The 24,338-nt window shown below is 43.6% G+C and overlaps 1 protein-coding gene and 1 long non-coding RNA gene across 5 annotated transcripts in view; one reads left to right on the top strand and one right to left on the bottom strand.

Moving 5' to 3' along the window:
- The window catches only part of COL8A2 (collagen type VIII alpha 2 chain), a 220,393-nt gene extending 215,780 nt beyond the window's left edge, over window positions 1–4,613 (bottom strand). Inside the window, exon 1 of the mRNA XM_073615604.1 lies at window positions 4,379–4,613. The gene's annotated coding sequence lies outside the window, so the exon portion shown is untranslated. The remainder of the gene's footprint in view (window positions 1–4,378) is intronic.
- Window positions 1–24,338, top strand: part of LOC141128360 (uncharacterized) — a 76,161-nt gene that overhangs the window by 25,982 nt on the left and 25,841 nt on the right. For all 4 annotated transcript variants that reach the window (XR_012241682.1, XR_012241681.1, XR_012241683.1 and 1 more), the window contains exon 3: window positions 1,113–1,189. This is a non-coding gene — a long non-coding RNA (uncharacterized lncRNA). The remainder of the gene's footprint in view (window positions 1–1,112; window positions 1,190–24,338) is intronic.

Here is a 24,338-nt window from a genome sequence, read left to right as displayed (position 1 = left end):
TTCTAGCAGTATTTCCGCATTAAAACAGAAGTCCTGCGTCAAATTCACCAAAGCATTGGGACAGTTTAGTTCAGATTACCCATATGTGCAACGAATTCAGGTGGTTCTTATTTGTGGCACCTTTAGAATGTACCACTATGTCTGTGACAAATTCTAATTCTAGCATACAGAGAGACGCCAGTGCTGAGTGTGGGGTATTTTGTGCCGAGAAGTTGTTATGAATATGACAGATTATCTCACAGCGCTTTCTGGTTGCTATGAAGCCAGGAACCGTCAGCGTTATAGCAGCCATCGACTCATCTTTAGTCCTATTCAGCTGCTAGCTGGGAGTTCCCTCAGCCAACAGCTAAAAATAAATATAGGGCAGGGATTCTGGCTGATGTCATTAACCAAGCATTGCAATGGCCATATTTGGAAAATGATGTCAGTCAACATCTCGCCCTTTCCCCTTTACTTTCAGCTGTAGAGAGGGGAATCTCCTGGTCAACATTGGGCCATGAATCAGTCACCCTTTGCTAGGACTCTGCTGCCTGCCTCATCAGCATTGCCCTAGCTAGCAAATGACTGAACATGCGCTGAGGATGGTGTGTCCACAGTATAGACACTCTGGGCCTAGCGCTACCTCCTCTATATGACAGATCCATTTACTTATTTTTGACAGGTACATTATTCTGTCTTCCGCACCAAGACTTGTTGTGGCGGAGGAGTGATGGAATCCAAAGAGTGTCTACAACACTGATTTCTAATTAGTAAACCTGAACTAAAATTATGAAGGTATCCAAGCTGGACAAGAATACGCACAAGTTAAGTACTGCTCGCCCATCTCTATTATACAATAAACATGCTTCCTGTCTCCAAATTTCAATGTAATAGGGATGTGCTGAACTACACGTCCTATGAGGCATTGTAAAACTCTGACATTAACAGACATGACTAGGCATGATGGGAATTATAGTTCCTGAACTACTGGAGGGCCATAGTTTGAAGACCCCTGAACTGTAAGGACAAATACCTTTCAGTTTTGAATATGCTAAAAACAGGGCTTATTGTGTTTTGGACACCAGGATATAATCTCTTATGGCTAAAAACTGACATATCTACTTACTTTCTAGTACAGATCATTGGACATACTATTAGGATTCTACATGGGAGGAACCTTTAGAGGCAGACGGAAATCAATAGAGAGAAGGTAAGGTCCAGCAGCATGAATGGCCCATTAGATTGAAAGACCATGATGGATTTGTTTTGGTAAGACAGCTAAATATTGATTAGATATACTGTATGTTTTAAATACATTTAATCAGTCTGCTGTTAAACTGTCAGAAAGTCAGTATTTTATTCTACCTTGAAATCTAGAAAAGAATCCTGAAAAGGACATGTCAGGATAGACATCTTAAAAATGCCATTCCTAAAGTAGATGGCCAGAGGTCCCCTGAAGTCCCACAGTTGCTGATCTGTCAACTGCCAGAAAAGACACAATGGTCTCCCACCTTCTGACTGCAATGTTAGAGCCCAGGCACTTGAAATGGAACAATTATCAGACTTCAGATTACCTCTGACCTAGACATATGTCTCTTATAAAGCCACCAATATGCAGTCCTAGTACCCAATTTTTGTTAAATAGAAGAACATAGAACACAGGTAATATTCTCCAGCGCTATAAAGATACACTACTTATAAAATGTTTATGTCCAAAAAACATAGTCCTCAGGCTCAACTTACAATCCTGTGTACATTTTAGATCATTCTCATTGTACATTTATACACATAATGTGTTTGATCTCAACATGCTCCTGCTTCACAAACCTAGTAGCATATACAGTAGCCCTCACACATTCTCATAATTCATCACAGTAGCAAGATCTCTCAGGTGGGCCCACATACTTTGGCCATTATTAACAGGTTTTACACATCCTGTTTGTTATTTCGTTAAAGAAATTATAGGCTGAGTATTCCATGCTGTAGTAAAAATAACAAGAGTCTATGGTGGGATAGATAAAGCCAGATACCCCAACAGACATATCTCATCATTGTGTCAGCATCATCAAATAACATATATACTATATTGTCAAACGTATTAGAACGCCTGTCTTTACACGCACAAGTTTAATGGCATCCCGGTCTTAGTCCGGATCGTTCAATATTGAGTTAGCCGACCCTTTGCAGCTATAACAGCTTCAACTATTCTAGGAAGGCTGTCCACAAGGTTTAGGAGTGTGTCTATGGGAATGTTTGACCATTCTTCCAGAAGTGCATTTGTGAGGTCCGGCACTGACGTTGGATGAGAAGGCCTGGCTCGCAGTCTCTGCTTTAATTCATCCCAAAGGTGTTCTATCGGGTTGAGGTCAGGACTCCGTGCAGGCCAGTCAAGTTCCTCCATCCCAAACTCGTTCATCCATGTCTTTATGGACCTCGCTTTGTGCACTGGTCCAAATCATTTGGTGGAGGGGTGATTATGGTGTGGGGTTGTTTTTTAGGGGTTGGGCTTAGCCCCTTAGTTCCAGCAACTTTGTGGGAACAATTTGGGAATGGCCCCTTCCTGTTCCAACATGACTGTGCACCAGTGCACAAAGCAAGGTCCATAAAGACATGGATGAGCGAGTTTAGAGTGGAGACTGCGACTGCGAGACTGCGACTGTGAGCCAGGCCTTCTCCTCCAACATCAGTGCCTGACCTCACAAGCGCTTCTGGAAGAATGGTCAAACATTCCCATAGACACACTCCTAAACCTTATGGACAGCCTTCCCAGAAGTGTTGAAGCTGTTATAGCTGCAAAGGGTGGGCCAACTCAATATTGAACTCTACGGACGAAGACTGGGATGCCATTAAAGTTCATGTGCATGTAAGGGCAGACGACCCAATACTTTTGACAATATCGTGTATATCAGTTTTGGGTAGAATGGTATTTTAAAGACAATACAAAAAAAAGTACCATGTGCAGTTTTGCCTAGCAACCATATTTTACTTTTCAAGAGCAGTTGGAACAAGTGAGGTTGATGGCTAATTGGTTTTTATGGGTTGGTGCACTATAACTTATTAAACAAGGTTTTGATGCATTTGATCTGTTTTGCTAATAGACAGCCCTCAGGATACCTACTCATAATAGCACAAACATCCTGCAAAAACAAAGGTATCAGGATATCGTCCTTGAAAGATCTGTTAAGCTAAACACATAATAGAATGTCATTGTACAACCTCCATAAGAGCCTACTTGATTGAATCTGGAAATTTAGTGGATTACTTAGGTAGGACCTCACACATTGCTGGAGATTTACTGATTGTACAATCAGATTGTAACATAAGTGTCCAGCTTTACACAGACTGAACTCATGCCAGCCAATTCTTTCCTAATTCAGTGCCAAAAACACCTAGCTTTCATTAGCTTTAGCACTTAGCACTAAAGACTTTATTTCTGCAAAAGGCAACTAGATACAATAAGAACCTTTTCCAGTTTATTAAATGTTAGTGCAGAGGGCACTGCAATTAACAGCAAGTCCAAACAAATAGCAACCAATCAGGTGTCATATGTCATCAGTTGATCAGTCAGGTGTCATTTGTTATCAGTTTACCAATCAAGTGTCGCTGCCATCAATTTATCAGTCAGGTGTCATCTGTTATCAGTTTATCAAGCAGGTGTCATCTGTTCACAGTTAATCAATCAGGTGTCATCTGTCATCAGTTTATCAATCAGGTGTCATCAGTTTATCAATCAGGTGTCATCTGTCATCAGTTTACTAATCAGATGTCATCAATTTAGCATGGTGAGATCAAAGGGAGATGATTGCAGACTGGTTGCTATAGGTTATGGCAAAGTGCACTTTCCACTTATAATTAAACCAGATTTCCCTTGAATTCTGAAGATCCTCCATTGACCCCCTCCCTACTGTTTACAGGTAACTGGCAGAACAAAAAAAAAAGTATAATAAAAATCCATGCACCTGTTCTGCATTCAGCCTGGTGATTCATCTAGACTACTATGTGGTCTCAAGATAATATCAAACAAACAAGTTTCCAGACAAAACATTAACTGCTGTTACAAATATGTAACCATTTCTACTCTTTTTATAACTTGCCCCTGAAGCATATTTAAATAAGTTGTTCTTTTTTATTATGTTGTGTCTATTGCTCTGTGACGGATGTGTTTCTCGCATGCAATAAAGAAACGTTAGCGGCGTCACTAGCTTTATTTAATAGGACAAAAATCAGTAACCTATCTAACCTGTCTGTAACTTGTAAGGCGACAGTACCCTGAAAGTGGTTGCTATTGGCTACCGCACTTCTTTATTGCTCCCTAGCTGTCCCATTGACAGACACATTATCTGGTTAAACCTAGCACTAATACTAGGTAAAATTACAAGCAAATATAACTAGAGCTTACCGTTGCAATCCCAGCAATCAGTGTGGCATCAGGTTGCTTGTGCTTCTGGTGCCAACAGACAGATGTGATTCTCTCCTCCAGGAACAGCTGGATGTCTGGTCAGCTGCTAGTGGCACCTTGCAGCCTTACAGCAGTCAGCTGAGCCCAGCTCAGCAAAGGAGAGAGTTTTATAACATGTGAATATTCAGGATGAGTACATTCTCTTTAAGACCAAGGGGCGGGAGTGTGTAAGAAGAGAGAAGGGGCAGAGACCAGGAGGTTTGGACTGGATTCCAGCCCCCAGATTACTTTTCAGTTTCACGGACCCAAAAGTTTATTTTTTTCCTCTTCTTGTTATTTCTTTTCAAGAAAAACAAAATCCTGAAAGAGGGGTGTGACAAGAAGGAAGGGTGTATGTTCAGAGGGGTGGATGATATTGAAGAAGGGTGGTTTGGGGTGGGATGAAATGACCTTGCCCAAGGTGTAATGTCAGAAAGCTGGATAAATTTAGATCTGACTTTACATGAGAAAGAAAGCAGTATGATGCAGTCTGCAGTTATTGTTAGGAGAGGGTTAACATACATGTAAACCTTAACAATAAATGTCTCTTTCGGTCTGTATATATATATATATATATATATATATATATATATATATATATATATATATATATATATATATATATATATATACAGTATACACAGTATCTCACAAAAGTGAGTACACCCCTCACATTTTTGAAATATTTTATTCTATCTTCTCATGTGACAACACTGAAGAAATTACACTTTGCTACAATGTAAAGTAGTGAGTGTACAGCTTGTATAACAGTGTAAATTTGCTGTCCCCTCAAAATAACTCAACACACAGCCATTAATGTCTAAACCGCTGGCAACAAAAGTGAGTACACCCCTAAGTAAAAATGTCCAAATTGAGCCCGATTAGCCATTTTTCCCTCCCCGGTATCATGTGACTCGTTGGTGTTACAAGATCTCAGGTGTGAATGGGGAGCAGGTGTGTTAAGTTTGGTGTTATCGCTCTCCCTCTCTCATACTGGTCACTGGAAGTTCAACATGACACCTCATGGCAAAGAACTCTCTGAGGATCTGAAAAAAAGAATTGTTTCTCTACATAAAGATGGCTTAGGCTATAAGAAGATTGCCAAGACCCTGAAACTGAGCTGCAGCATGGTGGCCAAGACCATACAGCAGTTTAGCAGGACAGGTTCCAATCAGAACAGGCCTCGCCATGGTCGACCAAAGAAGTTGAGTGCACATGCTCAGCGTCATATCCAGAGTCTGTCTTTGGGAAATAGACGTATGCGTGCTGCCAGCATTGCTGCAAAGGTTGAAGGGGTGGGGAGTTAGCCTATCAGTGCTCAGACCACACTACATCAAATTGGTCTGCATGGCCGTCATCCCAGAAGGAAGCCTCTTGTAAAGATGATGCACAAGAAAGCCTGCAACCAGTTTGCTGAAGACAAGCAAACTAGACGTGGATTACTGGAACCATGTCCTGTGGTCTGATGAGACCAAGATAAACGTATTTTGTTCAGATGGTGTCAAGCGTGTGTGGCAGCAACCAGGTTAGGAGTACAAAACAAGTTTGTCTTGCCTTAAGTCAAGCATGGTGGTGGGAGTGTCATGGTCTGGGGCTGCATGAGTGCTGCCGGCATTGGGGAGCTACAGTTCACTGAGGGAACCATGAATGCCAACATGTACTGTGACATACTGAAGCAGGACATGATCCCCTCCCTTCGGAGACTGGGCTGCAGGGCAGTATTCCAACATGATAATGACCCCAAACACACCTCCAAGATGACCACAGCCTTTCTAAAGAAGCTGAGGGTAAAGGTGATGAACTGGCTAAGCATGTCTCCAGACCTAAACCCTATTGAGCAGCTGTGGGGCATCCTCAGACGGAAGGTAGAGGAGCGCAAGGTTCCTAACATCCACCAGCTCCGTGATGTCATCATGTGGATTGGAAGAGGACTCCAGTGGCAACCTGTGAAGCTCTGGTGAACTCCATACCCAAGAGGGTTAAAAGAGAAGTATGGGATCTTTTTTAACCCATAATCTTACCTACCTAGGTGTCCCCTGACACCTCTTCACTGAGAACCGAGTTACCAAAGACTGCCGATGGCTCAGTTCTCTCACCTCCCCGAGTGGAGAGCTGTTGCCTGTCAATCAGCAGCTCTCCTGCTCTGCTCCTCCACGTTGACTGGAGTGCTGAGCTGTGGAGGGGGCGGAGCGGCCGCCTCAGTCTCTTAGCGGCTCGCTGAGAGGCTGAGATGCCATTCAGTCCAGGCACCTGGCAGATCCAAACTTCCAGAGTTGTGATGACATGGTGCCTGGACTGATCTCAGTGACGGGACTTCAGACCACTCTCTGCTGAAAACGGGTCACAGGAGTGCAATACTAATTGCACCCCTGTGACCCATAAGAAAAGCCCAGCCAAATGAGCTCAGGCTGGACTTCTTCTTTAAGGCAGTGCTGCACAATAACGGTGGCCACACAAAATATTGACACTTTTTACTATGGGCATTTTCACTTAGGGGTGTACTCACTTTTGTTGCCAGCGGTTTAGACATTAATGGCTGTGTGTTGAGTTATTTTGAGAGGACAGCAAATTTACACTGTTATACAAGTTGTACACTCACTACTTTACATTGTAGCAAAGTGTCATTTCTTCAGTGTTGTCACATGAAAAGATATAATAAAATATTTACAAAAATGTGTGAGGGGTGTACTCACTTTTGTGAGATACTGTGTGTATATATATATATATATATATATATATATATATAGAGAGAGAGAGAGAGAGAGAGAGAGAGAGAGAGAGAGAGAGAGAGAGAGAGAGAGAGAGAGAGAGAGAGAGAGAGAGAGAGAGAGAGAGAGAGAGAGAGAGAGAGTTTTAGGTCATATCTGCAAAATATACTTGTTGATCCTGCCAGAAATCTTGTGAGCTGGTACTTGTGCCTTCTGTCTGTGCTGTATTCTCACTAGTTATATTGTACCCTGCAGTGGCGGCCTCTCATTAGTGGCACACGGACGCCTCTCCCCTAATCCGTGCGTCCAGCCCCTAATCTACATGCAGGGTGCCTGATGCATGGATTTAAATGGTTTTTATTTTTTTTGAAAGCACATGATTAGAGCCTGAGGCTCTAATTGGCTTAGAAAAAAAGGGTTGGCTCAGGCGCCCTCCACCCTGAGCCAACCCTGTTGTGTGAATTTAGCAAATTAGTTTTCGCTAATGCCTTCCTGTTTCTCCTCCTGGTCAATCAGGAAGCAGGTCCTGAGACCCCATTGGCTGGGATTCCTAACACCCCATTGACCAGGAGTCCGATGACCTGATTGGCCAGTAGGAGAAGCGATAGCCAGGAGACGGAGGGCGGAAGCCCCCGCTGCAGCCGTAACCTGCATTCGGTAAGTGCAAGGCTGACAGGGGGGCCTGGTGGGCCAGAGGGCGAGCGAGCGAGTCGGCGACTGAAGGGGGGGTGGGTATTATGGTGTGCGGTGGCGGGTGCGGTGGCAGGGGGGAGGGTTAGTGTGGGCTGGTGGGCTGGCTGGAGCGATGGGGGTGGGGGGAATGTCTGTCTGCCACCCCCCAGACCGATGGAGCACCAGCCGCCACTGGTGAGCTGCTATCCCTAAGGACTACTGAACACCTTCCCCTATTTTATGGCAAAGAAGAGAGGGGGTGTTCTGTAGTCATGTACTGTAATGACAACACCACCCATAGATACAGAAGTGTTGTCACCCTAGGACAGGAAATACACCAATCAGCCATAACATTATGACCACTCACAGGTAAAGGGAATATGACGTTGCAATGGCATCTGAAACTTGGTGGGATATATTAGGCAGCAAGTGAACATGTTGTCCATGAAGTTGATGTGGTGAAAGCAGAAAAAAAATGGGCATCACAGTTTGTTGTGTATGGGGCTGTGAAGCCCATGGTGTCTCGTGTCCACAGCCAAGCTTCTACAATGGTCACATGAACATCAGAACTGCACCACAGAGCAATTGAAGAAGGTGGCCTGGTCTGATGAATCACGTTTTCTTTTACATCATGTTGATAGCCGGGTGCGCGTGCATCACGTACCTGGTGAAGAGGTGGCACCAGGATGCGGTATAAGAAGGCAAGTTAGCAGAGGCAATGGGAAACCTTGGGTCCTGCCATTCATGTGGATGTTACTTTGGTGTCCATGCCTCAATGGGTCAGGGCAGATTTCGCAAAAGGGGTCTATACTCAATATTAGATGGGTGGTCATAATGTTTTGACTGATCAATGTATGTTCCTGGTCACCACCAGGTGAGAACATAATAAAACAGCCCTAAAAGGAAAAGAAATGTAGCAATCACATCTAACGCTGCAATGTATTACATATTTGTCCTTGGGTTTAGATACGCTTTAAGGAAAACTATTTAGGCTAATACTTTTCTTTTAAAGAGAAAGTTTACGTCATCCACACAACTTGGAATGCTTTGTGTGGCACAGGAGAAGCATATGTAATAAACAGCGCTAATCCACTTTTTACATCTGGTTACATACAAAAATGTCTGAAAGTAAAGTGTTTCTCTTGCCTAGATTAATTAGTTAATCTCTTTCCCTTTAACTGGTTTTTAAGGCAAGGTGGGTGTGACAGGCTTCCCAATCAGGTGACCATTTTGATTGGCTGTCACAGTGGTCGCATGATCGGGAACCCATCCTGCTGGTTCCTGACTATAACTAGAGACAGGGAGCTATCAGTGACTATGATTATTTACTCTCTCACCAACAGCAACATTTGTCTGTCCAAACTGCTATTCAGGGGAAATATCCCCCCTTCCTGAAAAAAGATGAGGGAGGGGGAAACGTAGTGTAGCCAAGTCCTGGGCCTCTCCAGGCCTAATGGTGACCTCTGGAGTTAGGGATAGCTGACATCCTTCTAGGTAGATTAATGGGGGCCAGGCACTTCTTGAATGCAAAGAGATTTATTGTCTCTTAAACAGAACTGTGGGAGAGAGGGTTAGGGCCAGGACACCCTTTAGCAATTGCAATGTTAATGGGCAGACTCCAAGATCTCTACAGGTAGACAGCCATGCAGGGAAAGGCATCCAGCAAGACACCACATCAACAGTCTTGTAACAGTTTCTAACACAAGTTGTAACAAACTCCTTTACTTCCTCTACAATTTCTTCTTGTAGATCTTCACTCAACTGAGCTCCCAGTCCCTCTCATTAGACTTGCTGATTCACTGCCACTGGATCCCCTGAACTCTTCCAATATTCTCACACAGTATCTTCCTCAAGCATCACCCCCACATTCCTGCTGGGTCCCTATCTTAGCACTTAACAGATACTCCACAAGCGTCACCCCGCTGGTTTGCTCAGTCCCTGGCTTGAAACACAATACTGCTCTGCAAGTGTCACCTCCACTGGCTGGGTCACTGGCTTGATACCTGCTGAAGTTCCTCAATTCTTCACTGTCCCAAGTTGGTGAGAACACTGCTCTGGTACTTGCTTCAGCTACTTACAGTGGTCCCCGGTAACAAGGTGGATGGTCCCTTAGTGGCGACAGCTTCCCCTCTACCTCTGACCAAGACAGGTTCTCTGACCAGCAGAACCGTTACTTCTGGTTGGACTACAAGCCGCAGTCTCAACCCTACGCTGCTCCCCAGGCCCCCCAGACAGCCCAGCAGCCAGATGCCCCGGCCCAGCAGCCCAGGGCAGCATAACACACGTCCACCCAGACAGCCGTCCAGGTGGCACAGAACCATGATCACCTGACTCCACCCAAATGAATAGGCTAGCCCAGAAGGCCAAGGGACTCAAGAAAATCCCTGCCCATTGGCTGAGATACCCCATATACTCCTAATCCGTCCTTGCAATGCCCTTTTCTTATCTAATGCCACCAGGTGCCCAGCCACCCAGCAATTCCAGAACTAGGGCAAAGTCAGTTGACCTCCTAGCAATTGGCAACTATCACTTTAAGAGCAACCCTGCCTAAACATCAAGGTGCTACAGTAGTCTCGGGTTGACGGGGAATTTGGCAGCGGGGGTGATTTGTCGGCCAAATGGCTGGTGTTAGCATTTAAACATGCTTAACATGCTTGATATGGTGTCAGGATGATCAGATTCCATTATTTATTTTATTACATTGTAATATATAATGAATAGTTTAACTCACTATAATGCAGAATCAGTGGGAACTCTGAGCTTGTCCTCTGCCACCAGGTGCAGTGTGTCACATGCCACCGTCAATTGCCACCTGATGCAGCATGTCACTTGCCACCCATAGCCTGCCACCAGATGCAGTTTATCCATTTCCACAGTCGCCTTGCACCAGATGCAGCATGTCACTTGCCACTGTCCCCTGCCGCCAGATGCAGCGTGTCACTTGCCACCGTTGCCTGCCGCCAGATGCAGTGTGCCACTTGCCACCCATAGCCTGCCACCAGATGCAGTGTACCGCTTGCCACCTGCAGCCTGCCACTAGATACAGTGTGCCACTTTCCACCTGCAGCCTGTCACCAGATACAGTGTGCCACTTGCCACTAGCAGCCTGCTACCAGATACAGTGTCACTTGCCACCCGCAGTCTGCCACCAGATACAGTGTGCCACTTGCCACCCGCAGCCTGCCACCAGATACAGCGTGCCACTTGTCACCCATAGCCTTTCACCACATACAGTGTCACTTGCCACCTGCAGCCTTCCACCAGATACAGTGTGCCACTTGCCACCTGTAGCCTGTCACCAGATACAGTGTCACTTGCCACCCGCAGCTGCCACCAGATACCGAATTCCAAAAGAGCCAATTTCCCTGGGTAGTGGATCTCTTAGAGTCCAGTCCAGATCCCTTCAAGGTCAACTCCTCCTGGGTACTGGATCCCTTCAAGGCTGACTCTCCTGGGTCCTAGCCAGATCTCTTCAAGGCTGCCTCAAGCTAGGGTCCTGGATCCCAGCGGCTTCCCAGCGATCAGCGGTATTGCAGGTAGGCTTACTGAACAACCAGTGTGTATGAGCACTGCGCCCTGAGCCCACCCAGTTGTGGGACAATAGTGAATTAATATTCGATATTGTCTTTCTGCTTCTCCTCCCGGCCAACCAGGAAATGGGTCCTGAGACCCGATTGGCTGAGAGGAGAAGCAACCGTATTGGCCGGTACCAGGGGAGGATGTAAGGGGAGATCCGGGAGATGGCAGTCCTCATCGCCTCATGGGAGTGATCTCTCTGCATCCCCAAAAAACACACACACAAGCCATGAGGATGTACAGGGAGATCCAGGAGATGGCTGTCCTTGTGAGCTCGACTGCGTGAGTACCCCCGTGGGGTGAGTGGGTGTCAGGTGGTTTGTTTGGCCCCCCCGCACCAGCCTCCACTGCTAATCGCTACAGTTCCCTTTTGTACATTTTTTAAGTCATCCCTATTGTGTCAACCAAACATACATTTTGCCATTGCCAAATTGTTTCTGATACAAATGAAGGACTAACTTCTCATTTAGCACTGTTTCTTTTATATCCATTTAAAAAAATAAAGTAGCTTTTAAAGACAGATGTTAACTTCTTGGCGAAGCCAACTGCCAAGTGTGAACTTGGTGTGTGCTTGTTGACTCTGCAGTGATAAGAAACATAGGCATAATTATCAATGCACCCTGTAATACGGAAGTATTTCAGTTGCTTGTCTTGTAGTTGTGCTTAGAATAACACTGGAAAGTATTAAATATGCTGCCCTTATAAAGACAGATCAAAACCAAACACATGGAATAATCTTGCGGATACTGCCGTAATATTACATGTGTATGTATGAGATGTGTATCCTACTTTGCAAGCCTGTGCATTGTTTTGTGCTATTGAATGACATCCAAATAAATGTTTTAGCAAATGGCAACCCCCACATAATTAGATAATTCTCTATTATCTACAATTGGGTAAAGCATTTGCTTGGTAGCACTGCATGCCTCTTGAAGTAGGACAGTGGCCTCCCATTAAACAAATATGTGTTGCAGCACTTAATTATATGTACATCTGCACTTACAGTTTTTCGCTTAAAGTGGTTGTAAAGGAAATTTCTTTTGTCTATACTTACCTGCTCTGTGCAACAGAATTGCACAGAACGCCCCCATTTCTCTTCTTCTCGGGTTCCCTGCAGCCGCTCCTGGCTCCTCCTCTCTTGTTGGTGCCCCCAATAGGAAAAGGATACCCATGGGGGTACTGATGCGGGCTCGCTCCCGAGCCCCGCTGTCTGTGTCAATGGACCCTCTTCACTGGAGTTGATTGATGGAAGTGGCAGCCAATGGCTCCCTCTGCTATTAATCTGCCCAATGAGGAGGAAGACAGCGGCGAGAGACACTGCTCTCATGCATGACGCTGATTCAGATCAGGCTCAGGTAAGAATAAGAGAGGGCTCCTACAGTAAAGATTTTCTTACCTTAATGCATAGAAAGCTTGAGGCATTAAAATCACTTTAATTCCCCTACAACGTCCCGCAAATACCCATTGAGCCTGCCAGTGAAGTCTACCTAATTCAGCTTCCAGTGATGGCGTGGCAACGATGCCACACTGCTTCTGAATACAGAGCAGTGTTGCCACTCTCACTGTGCCTGCTTGTACTACAGTGAAACATTTCGTAGGGGGTGTGGCTATCAGCATTGTCACTGCTGATTCATAGATCTGTAATTTGTCAATCAGCACCTGGCCACACCTAGTCCTGTCCACTGCATTCTGGAATGACAGCACTGCCTCTATTGCTGAAATCTTCCTATTGTGAGCTGTAGTGTCTGGGAGAGTGAGTATGTAAGACACAAATGGGGATCTGGCTCAGTCAGAGATTGTAAAGGAAGTTTTTCTCTTTTTATTTATGAGGCTTGTGCATTACATACTAACTGGATTTGGTACAGGAGCTTTTAGTTGCAGTTTAAATATTAAAAAAAAATACACATAAATCTTCACTTTAGTTTACCCATATTCTACCCTAATGTGACTATATTTAGGCAATTCCCATATACAAGCAAATCCCATGTTTATCGTGACCCAAAACCAGAATAAGCCATCCACTAAAACTGGAACTACATGGAGGTATGCAACACAGCATTATTTTGTTTTACCAGATAAGCATACTTGTCTTGATTGTGTGTAATTTTGTGCACACAGATTTGCCAGTAAATTGTTGAGGGCTGTTATGTATGGTTTTTGGTTTTCAGTTAGTTCCCATTTGTGGACCCCAGGTCAGGTAATGTGCTGGCTTAACAATCAGGAAACCAATAGTCCCATCTCTGAGTGGGTGTAACCAATAGGGAAATGATTTGGGATTGTGGCACCGGTTAAGCATTTTGCTATGCCCAAAATACAAAAAAAGAACAAAAACTAGAAAAATGAAATAGTCATCAAATTCATGCATAAAGTTTATAATCAAAAAAGTCCTTTGATTGATAGAACTACACAATCTTCCAATTAACTTCCATCACCACATATACATTAATGGCACATGATCCTCTCCATTTAAAGTGCTTCTCTTTGTATATGTGCTCCACAACCTAATGTAAGGGGGGCCAATCACCAGAAGACTGTGGGCCATCAGGACCCTCACAGCTTTTATGGTATATCTCTAGGTTGGTGTATACTCGGTGTGCCCCTCCTTTTCTCCTACATCTCCTACATCCAGAGCCAGCGTACGTTCCACCTGAGTCAGACATGATGTCAGCAAGACTAATAACCACTGGTATTGGGAACCGCTATTGGGTGGTTATTCCAGGTCTTGTTGACGTCACGTCCACCTCAGGTGGAATGCACGTCAGAAATAATGCATGGACTCTGTCCTGACTCATAAGCTCTTGTGTCTGGATGTATGCCTGCTTGAAAATTTTAATACAATAAACAACACAGATGTTATTTGGCTATGTGGTCTTGCCCGACAGTCTAGAAGTGTCTGTGTCATCTGGTGTAGTCATAGTCCTACTTAATCTGGTGCAACTTCCTTAACTGGTCACTTTTGACTGCCATATTACTTTGGGTAAGAGATCTCTTTTTGTGACTTTTCTCTTGGGCTAATACAAAACCTTTTCAGGCAGAAAACCACAGCATCTTTTAAAAAAGGAAAGTAAAAGCATGTAAATCAGTATGACTTCACACCCACATCTACTGAGAATGAGGCTTCTATCCATGGATGCATATTTTTCCCACCACTACCCCAAACTCTGGCCTGTTTAAGAGGTAATAGACATGTGCTTTCTACCTCTGCAGCAGGATGAACAACCTCCTCATACAATGATTAGAAATGGCCAAATCTAACGATCAAGGGTTTGGCAAATCTTGTGTGAAATTTGGCAAACCCAGAACTTAGCAGCAGATCAGAATGTAGTAAAAGTGGACGAATCTGACCATTTTTAGGGCTAACGGTCAAACTACAGTCCAAAAAGGGCATGAGAAGTTGAGCATTATCATGGGAGGACATGTACTTACTGTATATATATTAATACTGTATAGCAGAGAGGGAATCCTTTTATGCTGCTTCAAAGGCAATATTTTGTATGTCCTTTAGGAAACATGTTTGAAACATGCCTTAAAGTGTTACTACACCCAGGTCCCTGCATTCACTAAATCTGGTCTCCCACAGTACACAGAACACGGAGATGCATTCATTTTAGTAAATATAAATTGCTTTATACCTTTTCGCATCAGCAGTTAAAGCAGTCTTGTGACTTCTGTCAGTCTCTGGTTAAAGCTTGTAGGAGGAGTTTTCATTCTCCCCTGATTGTCCTATGAGGCTGCAGGACCCCTGACCCTCTGTATGGACAGTGCTGATTGGCCCTGTGCTGATCACATGCACCCTCCCAAAAAAAAAAAAGCAATACACACCAAACTGAGCATGTGTGGAGTGACTCCAATGCTCTGTTATATCAGGAGATGGTTTGGGGACTGTGGAAAAAGGGGGAGGATCAGAGAAGACAGGATCACACAGCCTTTTTACACAATGCACAGAATAAACCCCTTTGGTTCCACAGTGAGTATAACAAGCATGCAGGGGCGGACTGACAACTCATGGGGCCCCCGGGCAATAGTAGATTATGGGGCCCCCGGGCAATAGGAGAAGATTATGGGGCTCCCGGGCAATAGGAGATTATGGGGCCCCCAGGCAATAGGAGATTACGGGGCCCCCAGGCAATAGATTATGGGGCCACACAGTAAACGCACACACATACAGTATACACACACAGACACACAATATACACACACAGTATACACACACAGAATACACATACACACACAAAAAAGGTACTGGAGAGGCGGGGCAGCTATAATCTTGGGATTTTTTTAAAAACACAGATTTTTACATACTGTCCCTGGTTTTATTGAGGCTGGTAACCCTGATGGGGCCCCTTAGTGGCATGGGGCCCTCGGGCACTGCCCGAGTGCCTGAATGGTCAGTCCGCCCCTGCAAGCATGCTTTACTGCATATACAGATTGATGTTACTGTTGTGGGTTTAGTAACACTTTAAATCTGTACTTGGTGTTGTCAACACAATTTTAACAGATAGTCTTAGTGACAGAATACACTGGCATTAAAAATATGGGTGTGGAATTTGTTTTCTTTTACAACAAGCTTGACCTACATACAGCAGCAGCACCCCAGTTTTATCCATTTCCGTTTGAAGAAAATAATCTTTTTCCAGGTAGGTTAAAGCGGAGTTCCACCCAAGAGTGGAAGTTCTGATTTAAGCACTCCTCACTTCTTTCTATGCCACATTTGGCTTGTCATTTTTTTTGGGGGGGGGGAGCAGGTACCTAGTTTTGACAGGTACCTGCTCCCACTTCCGCTCGAGTCGCCTAGGTGCCTTAAGCGGAAGTTCTCCTCTCCCCCTCCCTCCCTGAAATCTTATGGCACATGTCACAGATCCCAGAAGATTGCCTGGCCATTGAGGAGGTGCAACACGACTTGCGCATATGCAGTGGGCACCCAGCTATAAAGCCACAAGCTATCACAGCCGGGTGCCCACACTTGTAATGCGCTAGGGAGAGGCGAGGGAGAGAACAGAGGGTTCGAGCAGTCGCATTGTTGAACCGTGGGACAGGTGAGTGTTTGTTTATTAAAAGTCAGCAGCTACACTTTTTGTAGCTGCTGACTTTTAATAAACACAAAAACCACTGGAACTTCGCTTTAAGGAGCAACGTATGCTTTTCCATCAAGCGGTAACAGGCCTGTTTTGACGGTCAAAATGGTGTAGTGTGCTAAGGCTATTCTTGTTGTTGCTGATACAATACTCTCCTGCTACTGGCCAATTTCTCATTAGGAATTAAGAGACTGCAGATGATAGAACTGGTCAGCTACAGGGCATTTTTGATGAGGAAGAATTGGCAGAAATGTAACAGAGAAAAATAGTACAGGCAAGTCTTTTTCTACAGGAATTAAGAGAATGCAGATGACACTGCAGTGTAAAAAGTGTAAATAGCAATCCTAGGCCCAAATTTACTATAGACAAAGAACATGGGCTGGGGCTTTACTATAAGAACTAGGATAATGCAGAGTATAAAGCAGTGTAAAGTTAGCCAGCATTAAATAGGAAGGCTAGGCTCAAATTTACTAGAGAAAAAGAACACAGACTGCAGCTTTACTACAACAATAAAGATACAGCAGTGTACATATGTCCAGCTGCAGAACATACAGTATATAAGGGATACAAGCATTGACAATTTTGTTTTAAGACTTTCCACTCATTGAAACAATGCTTGATTCCTCCTGAAAAGTGATTAAATTAAAAGCAATTGGGTTCTGTATACCTGCATCATGTCTTTGGAATGTCATAGTCAAGTGTGAAGAGAAAATTGCTTATTCTACAAATATATTATCAAATGGCCTGGACAGATTTATTGGTACTCCAGAAAAAATTCTATCATGGTGATATTTCAAACAAACCTTTTTCTGTAATTAGTATCACATATCTTCAATCGTGTAATCAGTCAGTCAGAATATCTAAATTGATAAAAGTAAATACTCTGCAGTTTGGTATGATTGTTTGCACCACAATGAATATGGACCAGAGATAGAAAAGGAGAGAGTTCTTTCAGGAGATCAGGAAGACAATTTTGGACCAGCATCTAGGCAGGAAGTGTTTTTTTGACAAGTAAAAAGGTGCAATGCTCAGATACCTCAAAATGACAATATGTAGTCCATAATAGTATGACAGCGAATGCAGGGGAGAAAATAGGTGAGTTGGTCAGGGCTGCCACCACGGAGACCAGAAGCAAGTTCCAGTAAAACTAGGAGAAAGACAAGGAGAGGGGCACCTCTGAGTATATATCAATAACAATTTATTATAAAAACAATATCCACTCACATGGAAGAAAGTAAAGTTGAGTTTGGGCACATCTCTGGGTTGAGGAGGTGGGACTACAGGTTGCAGTGAGTCCTCTTCAAGCTTGAAGGATGCAGCACATCAAACATCAGTCCGGATGGTGTAGAACTGCAAGTCACAGCAAGTCCTCTAGGTACTGGCCAGGTGCAGCATTTCAAAGCTCAGAGAGTGTATGGTGGCTTGGTAAAAAACAGTCCACTTCAGTGGGGGTAGATTCCAGAAGGAATGGGGGCAATGTAGCGCCGGAGCCTGTAGCCAGCCACACTGAAGCTTCGTTTACCCGTCTGGCGTCCATGATGGTGGAAAGCGGCCGCACGGTGAGAGTCCAGAACGAGGCTTGGAAGGCAAACAGTGGGGCGCCAGGCAGTGACGTCACTAACATGCGACGCGTTTCAGAGCCAGCGTGCTATGGATGTTGGGATAGCCATGCTCCTTTTTCAAGCATAACAGAGTCCAATTGCAATATTTATATGATGAAACAAGGGGCGGAATTAGAACAAATATATGTAACAAAGGGGACTGATTGGTGGAAATAGCAATACATAATTATAGCAGCGGACAGAAAAACAAACTAAAAATTCAACATACCATAATTAACTAACGAGCAAAGAGGAATTGGCTATTGGGTAATTAATGCGAAAAACATTATTTAAAGAGTAGAATTTGATTAGGATCAGGTCTCATATTATAATGACACGTTATATCTATGCAGGACTTTTTTTCAGCGGGAACGCGGGGGAACGCAGTTCCGGCACCTCTAGCACTAAATGTATGTAATAGCATGGGGTGTGGGGTGTGCTGGAGGTTCTATTGATGTTGGTTGCTGGGGGATCTATTGTCACTGGTGGGGATCTGATTTTGTGTGACGGTCTATTGTTGTTGATGGAGAATCTATTGTTGCTGGGGGGATCTTATGTTGCTGGAAGGGATCTACTGTTGAGGGAGAGGTCTATTTTTTCTGGCTGCTAGAGGATCTATTGATGCTGGCTGCTGGGAGATCTGTTGTTGCTGCTGGGGGTGTCTAATGTTGCTTGGGTGGATATTTTGTTACTGGGTGTGATATTTTGTTGTGGGTAGTTCATTGCTGCTGCAGGGAATCTATTGTTGGGGTGGAGTCCATTGTTGCTGGGGGAGTCTATTGTTGTGTGGGGATCTATTGTTGGGATTCTATTGTTGCTGACTGCAGGGGATCTATTTTACTGCGTTTCTTTTTATCATTAATATGTTCCATATAATTGATTTAGCACCACAAAATGATACTTGGTTCTGCATTCTCTAAAAGCGGAAGTACTAGTAGGTGGGTATGGGGCAGAGACAAGGGGTGGCTCAGACGGGGGGAGTTCCTGCACCTATTCTCTGAAAAACAAAAGCCCTGTATATACAGTGGGGACAGAAAGCATTCAGACCCCCTTAAATTTTTCACTCTTTGTTATATTGCAGCCATTTGCTAAAATCATTTAAGTTCATTTTTTTCCTCATTAATGTACACACAGCACCCCATATTGACAGAAAAACACAAAGTTGTTGACATTTTTGCAGATTTATTACAAAAGAAAAACTGAAATATCACATGGTCCTAAGTATTCAGACCCTTTGCTCAGTATTTAGTAGAGGCACACTTTTGATCTAATACAGCCATGAGTCATTTTGGGAAAGTTTTTCACACCTGGATTTGGGGATCCTCTGCCAGTCCTCCTTGCAGATCCTCTCCAGTTCTGTCAGGTTGGATGGTAAACGTTGGTGGACAGCCATTTTTAGGTCTCTCCAGAGATGCTCAATTGGGTTTAAGTCAGGGCTCTGGTTGGGCCATTCAAGAACAGTCACGGAGTTGTGAAGCCACTCCTTCGTTATTTTAGCTGTGTGCTTAGGGTCATTGTCTTGTTGGAAGGTAAACCTGTAAAGTCTGAGGTCCTGAGCACTCTGGAGAAGGTTTTCGTCCAGGATATCCCTGTACTTGGCCGCATTCATCTTTCCCTCGATTGCAAGCAGTCATCCTGTCCCTGCAGCTGAAAAACACCCCCACAGCATGATGCTGCCACCACCATGCTTCACTGTTGGGACTGTATTGCCCAGGTGATGAGCAGTGCCTGGTTTTCTCCACACATACCGCTGAGAATTAAGGCCAAAAAGTTGTATCTTGGTCTCATTAGACCAAAGAATCTTATTTCTCACCACTTGGAGTCCTTCAGGTGTTTTTTAGCAAACTCCATGCGGGCTTTCATGTGTCTTGCACTGAGGAGAGGCTTCCGTCGGGCCACTCTGCCATAAAGCCCTAACTGTTGGAGGGCTGCAGTGATGGTTGACTGTCTACAACTTTCTCCCATCTCCCAACTGCATCTCTGGAGCTCAGCCACAGTGATCTTTGGGTTCTTCTTTACCTCTCTCACCAAGGCTCTTCTCCCCTGATAGCTCAGTTTGGCCGGATGGCCAGCTCTAGGAAGGGTTCTGGTCATCCCAAATGTCTTCCATTTAAGGATTATGGAGGCCTCTGTGTTCTTAGGAACCTTAAGAGCAGCATAATTTTTTGTAAGCTTGGCCAGATCTGTGCCTTGCCACAATTCTGTCTCTGAGCTCTTCAGGCAGTTCCTTTGACCTCATGATTCTCATTTGCTCTGACATGCACTGTGAGCTGTAAGGTCTTATATAGACAGGTGTGTGGCTTTCCTAATCAAGTCCAATCAGTATAATCAAACACAGCTGGACTCAAATGAAGGCGTAGAACCATCTTAAGGATGATCAGAAGAAATGAACAGCACCTGAGTTAAATATATGAGTGTCACAGCAAAGGGTCTGAATACTTAGGACCATGTGATATTTCAGTTTTTCTTTTTTAATAAATCTGCAAAAATGTCAACAATTCTGTGTTTTTCTGTCAATATGGGGTGCTGTGTGTACATTAATGAGGAAAAAAAATGAACTTAAATGATTTTAGCAAATGGCTGCAATATAACAAAGAGTGAAAAATTTAAGGGGGTCTGAATACTTTCCGTCCCCACTGTATGTATATCATATATACAGATGATGATATATATACGTATATCGAGTATGTGTGTTAAAAGCATATTAATTGTATTGACAATTAAAAATGAATAATTATTAATTAAAAATTCTATAAAATAGTGTATCGTATATCATGATAAAAACATATATACAAATTCACCACACATAAAAAATATATATGATAAAAATGCATACAGTACTTAAAAAATATAGAAAATATATATAAAACATACATAAATATATTTATATCATATATGAAAAATATATACAAAAAATGTACACATAAATTATACACACTAGATTTAAGAAAAACTTTTAGTACAAATGTATGTACTTATATTCATATGATAGGGCAATATCTGCTCATCTGATTTCGTGGTGTATGGCCTTGCATGCCCTTGCGGGTTGATGTATGTTGGCCGTACGATCTGCCCCCTTTGGCAGCGGTTCGGCCAGCATAGAAGACTCGAGGGTGGTAAGGACATGCATAGTGTCCCATGGCATTTTGCTGAATTCTATAAAAAGTGCACAATTGGCCTAACAGTCTGGGTCATCAAACAAATCCTGAAAACATTGACAGAAGATGAACGTTTTAAGAAACTATGCGCCAGAGAGACTTTCTGGCTATACAATCTCGATGTTCTCTCGCCTAAACGAGGGTATCAAGATTACTACTGTATTATGACTTTTTCTTGATGGGTTATTGGATTTTATCAGTTTTTAACATAATTTTCGTTATTTCCACCAGTGGTTCCTATATTTCTTTTCTATCTTGTATATGAGGGTGGAGGGTTCATAACCCAGTGAGTATGCAGTAATCTGACCATGACTATAGATGATACTATATATCATGAATTAGACTAGCCCCATTTCAAATTTGCATTAATTGTTTCCCACTATACACCTTTCTTCCATTCCTTCCCTTCCCCCCCTTTTTTTTCCTCCCTCCCCTCACTCTCTCCCCTCCCCAGGCACCCCTCCCTTCCCCCCTTCTCCCAAGCCCTCGCCTTCCCTCTGTAGTACTCATTTATAAACCCTCCCCCCTCCTCCCATTCCTTTCCGTAACCCTTCCGCCTCCTCCCCGGGCCTTCCACACATCTTCTTCTTCCCCTCCATTTATTGCCCTATCATAGGAATATAAGTACATAATTCTCTCCCCCTCTCCGTGCCAACCTATCCAACATATATATACATTTGTACTAAACATTTTTCTTAAATCTATTGTGTATAATTTATGTGTACATTTTTTGTATATAATTTTCATATATGATATATATATGTATGTATGTCTTTTATATATATACAGTATCTCACAAAAGTGAGTACACCCCTCACATTTTTGTAAATATTTTATTATATCTTTTCATGTGACAACACTGAAGAAATGACACTTTGCTACAATGTAAAGTAGTGAGTGTACAGATTATATAACAATGTAAATTTGCTGTCCCCTCAAAAAAACTCAACGCACAGCCATTATTGTCTAAACTTATGGCTCCAAAAGTGAGTACACCCCTAAGTGAAAGTGTCCAAATTGGGCCCAAAGTGTCAATATTTTGTGTGGCCACCATTATTTTCCAGCACTGCCTTAACCCTCTTGGGCATGGAGTTCACCAGAGCTTTACAGGTTGCCACTTGAGTCCTCTTCCACTCCTCCATGATGACATCACGGAGCTAGTGGATGTTAGAAACCTTGTGCTCCTCCACCTTCTGTTTGAGGATGGCCCACAGATGCTCAATAGGGTTTAGGTCTGGAGACATGCTTGGACAGTCTATCACCTTTACCCTCAGCTTCTATAGCAAGGCAGTGGTCATCTTGGAGGTGTGTTTAGGGTTGTTATCATGTTGGAATACTGCCCTGTGTCCCAGTCTCCAAAGGGAGGGGATCATGCTCTGCTTCAGTATGTCACAGTACATGTTGACATTCATGGTTCCCTCAATGCAGCCCCTGACCATGACACCCCCACACCATGCTTGACTGTAGGCAAAACACACTTGTCTTTGTACTCCTCACCTGGTTGCCACCACACACGCTTGACACCTTTCTGAACCAAATAAGTTTATCTTGGTTTCATCAGACCACAGGACATGGTTCTAGTAATCCATGTCCTTAGTCTGCTTGTCTTCAGCAAACTGTTTGTGGGCTTTCTTATGCATCATCTTTAAAAGAGGCTTCCTTCTGGGATGACAGCCATGCAGACCAATTTGATGCAGTGTGCGGCGTAGGGTCTGAGCACTGACAGGCTGACCCCTCACCCCTTCAACCTCTGCAGCAATGCTGACAGCACTCATATACGTCTATTTCCCAAGGATAACCTCTGGATATGAAGCTAAGCACGTGCACTCAACTTCTTTGGTCAACCATGGCCAGGTCTGTTCTGAGTGAAATCTGTCCTGTTAAACCTGCTGCAGATCGGTTTCTGGGTCTTGGCAATCTTCTTATAGCTTAGGCCATCTTTATGTAGAGAAACAATTCTTTTTTCAGCTCCTCAGAGAGTTCTTTGCCATGAGTTGCCATGTTGAACTTCCAGTGACCAGTATGACAGAGTGAGAGCGATCACACCAAATTTAACACACCTACTCCCCATTCACACCTGAGACCTTGTAACACTAACGAGTCACCTGACACCGGGGAGGGAAAATGGCTAATTGTGCCCACTTTTGACATTTTCACTTCGGGGTGTACTCACTTTTGTTGACAGCGGTTTAGACATTAATGGCTGTGTGTTGAGTTATTTTGAGGGGACAGCAAATTTACACTGTTATACAAGCTGTACACTCACTACTTTACATTGTAGCAAAGTGTCATTTCTTCAGTGTTGTCAAATAAAAAGATATAATAGAATATTTACAAAAATGTGAGGGGTCTACTCACTTTTGTGAGATACTGTATCTATCTATCTATCTATCTATAGATAGATAGATACAGTGGGGACAAAAAGTATTCAGACCCCCTTACATTTTTCACTCTTTGTTATATTGCAGCCATTTGCTAAAATCATTTAAGTTAATTTTTTTTCCTCATTAATGTACACACAGCACCCCATATTGACAGAAAAACACAGAATTGTTGACATTTTTGCAGATTTATTAAAAAAGAAAAACTGAAATATCACATGGTCCTAAGTATTCAGACCCTTTGCTGTGACACTCATATATTTAACTCAGGTGCTGTTCATTTCTTCTGATCATCCTTAAGATGGTTCTACGCCTTCATTTGAGTCCAGCTGTGTTTGATTATACTGATTGGACTTGATTAGGAAAGCCACACACCTGTCTATATAAGACCTTACAGCTCACAGTGCATGTCAGAGCAAATGAGAATCATGAGGTCAAAGGAACTGCCTGAAGAGCTCAGAGACAGAATTGTGGCAAGGCACAGATCTGGCCAAGGTTACAAAAAATTTCTGCTGCACTTAAGGTTCCTAAGGGCACAGTGGCCTCCATAATCTTTAATTGAAGACGTTTGGGACAACCAGAACCCTTCCTAGAGCTGGCCGTCCGGCCAAACTGAGCTATCGGGAGAGAACAGCCTTGGTGAGAGAGGTAAAGAAGAACCCAAAGATCACTGTGGCTGAGCTCCAGAGATGCAGTCCGGAGATGGGAGAAAGTTGTAGAACGTCAACCATCACTGCAGCCCTCCACCAG

Source organism: Aquarana catesbeiana, linkage group LG02, assembly GCF_042186555.1.
Source record: "Aquarana catesbeiana isolate 2022-GZ linkage group LG02, ASM4218655v1, whole genome shotgun sequence".
NCBI classification, from domain to species: Eukaryota; Metazoa; Chordata; class Amphibia; order Anura; family Ranidae; genus Aquarana; species Aquarana catesbeiana.
The sequence above is the reverse complement of the archived record's forward strand: the minus strand, read 5'-3'. Positions and strand labels throughout refer to the sequence as shown.